Genomic DNA, 2,615 nt, shown 5'->3' on the forward strand with positions numbered 1-2,615 from the left:
CAGATACCCAAAATACCACCACCCCACCCCCAGAGTACGATGCATAGTACCTGAACCTGTACTGACTAGGGACCATTACTGTACCACATATCAAGATTCTTTAATGGCATTTGCTAAATGTAGCCTTGAGTATACATGAAGGTGTTATACCTACGTATACAAGAATACAAGATAATTACATATGTAATCTGCCGTATACAACATATACGGATTAATCCTTTATTTATCAAAATATCAACAAAATCAAAATTAAATTGAAACAAATCAAGAATCAAAACCAATCAATTAAGATTTAAGGTTGCATTATACACTAAACCCAAAAAACACCCAATTAACCTTAATCAACTGACACATACCCATAATTAACTCAATAATCCAGCATCACACAAGAAAGTCGTCATTCTAAAAAAACCTCAATAACCGGGCATCATACTCGCAACTTTCCCTTCTTGTTCCGCGGCCCTCCTCCTCTCCGTGGATCTCAACCATATACACACCACCGTAAAACTCAACACCAAACTCAACAACCCACTCCCCAACCCGATCGCCACAATCGATATCACCGATAACCCTTTACTCTTCATCGAGCCCAACGGGTACCCATACAAGTCCTTATTACCCGCAAACGAGCTCACATTAAACCGTGGCAAGTTCCCGGTCCGGTTCCCGAGACTAGCGGGAACCGGACCGGACAACTTATTATTTGACACGTCAAATATTGATAACCGGACTAACGCCCCCAGCTGAGCTGGGATCAGTCCGGTTATCATATTGTCGTGCAAATCAATTACGTTTAAGTAATTGCACATCGCGAGCTCCGGCGGGATGTCGCCGGAGAGACGGTTGGATGATAAGTTAAGTACGGCGAGATTGACGAGATACTGAAGCTCGTCGGGTATGTTACCGGTGAGTGAGTTGTTGGATAGATCCAATGACTGTAAATTGGTGCAGTTTGAGATGTAGGGAGAGATGGGTCCTTGGAGATCGAGGTTTTGGAGGGAAATCTTGTAAACACGGCCATTGTTGCAGGTGACTCCGGCGAGGTTGAAATTGAAGTCGGAACATGGGTTTTTGAAGGTGGAATTGTTCCAGTTGTTGTGTGGATCGGATAAGGATTCGAATAAACGGGTCAGGCAAGACTCGTCTTTCGGATCCGGTGAGGATGGTGGGAGGAAGGCGCAGGTTAGCATCAGGAGGAGTGGTATACGCATGACAGGATGAGGAGTGCGCATGTTAGGTGGTGATGGTTAAGAGGATGGATGATTCAATTCAAGGGTATTGGAGGAGCACTAAACTCATTGAGTTTGGTGGAAAACCAATATGGTGTATATTTAAAGGGATATATTTGTTTATTATAAAGTCTTAATATAAACTCTTTATAAGTTATCATAAACTCAACGCTTATCTACTATTATTTTATAAAATTTGTCACGAATCTATAAAAAAGTTTGATAAATATTTGGTATGTTCATAAAAGGAAATCTCGAAAAGTGACATTAATGTGTATTGAGTTATTGACAAAGAAAGAACCGTTTGTTAGAAAATGATATGTTTGAATACGCCAAAGACTAGAGGTTGGTCAATTGGTCACTTTCTGATCAACTGTGAAATTGCATGAGACATAAGACGACATTTTAGTTTATGGTGTACAATATCACATGTTAAAGTTAATCCCGAACAAGTCTCATAAAGGATATTAAAACTTTTAAAGCAATATTTTAAACCGTAATAATGTGGTGTATTTGGCGTTCAAAAATGATAAAAGTGTTCAAAAGCAATGTGGTCAAGCAAAGATTGTGGATGTTCAAAAGCAATGTGGTCCGCTAACATTTTGATAATTTATGGATAAAACTTGGACGTAACTCACTTGGTTTGAGTGATCTATCTAATGTAATTTGTAAATTGTATCTTAGGTCTTTTGAGTTTGGATACTAGCTCCTTGTTAGTCCATGCTTTTTAAGTAATAATAGAGCTTACGCAATTCCAAAAGAAAAAAAACCCTAACTTGTATACTTTTAAAAACGTTTTGTATTCGAGTCATGTTTCGGGTCAATCCGTTTTTGTCCCTTTACAAATGTGTTGCAACGTAATAATGTTGCTAGATAAATGGTTAGATGTGTTTTTGACAATTTTGACCTAAACTGATCCAAGTTCAGGGTTTACCCCCAAAAACATGTTAAATTAACAGATATGACCATTAGAATATTTTAAATAAAAAGATACGGTTAATAATTGTAAAAGGATACGCAATTTGTTGAATATTGATGTTACGCCAATTTTAAACTTAAAAGATTGGTGAAAGATGGCCAAAGATAGATGTGTTTGAAATGCTAAAACATGGATAAAAAACACTCAATACAACACTCAATACATTTTTTTTTCCTTTTTCAAAAAGGTCAACGGGTTGAACTAGGAACCCGGGGATAGAGGTGCACAAACCGGTTTGGGTTAAAACCGGTTCGATTTGGTCAACAAAATTTAAAACCGGTTTATAATCGGTTTCGGTTCGGGTTGAAACCGGTTTCTTACAATGTTGCGATCGGTTTCGGTTCGGTTAACCGGTTTGAAACTGGTTTGGTGGAAAAAATTACAATCCGGTTCCGAACCTGCGGTTT

The 2,615-nt window shown here is 38.3% G+C and overlaps 1 pseudogene across 1 annotated transcript; it reads right to left on the reverse strand.

The window, feature by feature from the left end:
* Positions 1–348: 348 nt before the first annotated feature.
* On the reverse strand, positions 349–1,302 carry LOC143636293 (receptor-like protein 44 pseudogene; annotated as a pseudogene). Its single transcript, XR_013154214.1, has 2 exons — positions 413–1,302; positions 349–366 (listed from the first exon to the last, which is right to left on the reverse strand). The product of XR_013154214.1 is annotated as a receptor-like protein 44 pseudogene (transcript).
* Positions 1,303–2,615: the final 1,313 nt, after the last annotated feature.

Source organism: Bidens hawaiensis, unplaced genomic scaffold, assembly GCF_021521415.1.
Source record: "Bidens hawaiensis isolate Kalapana, Puna unplaced genomic scaffold, B.hawaiensis_p1.1 tig00007858_1, whole genome shotgun sequence".
In the NCBI taxonomy this organism is placed as follows: domain Eukaryota; kingdom Viridiplantae; phylum Streptophyta; class Magnoliopsida; order Asterales; family Asteraceae; genus Bidens; species Bidens hawaiensis.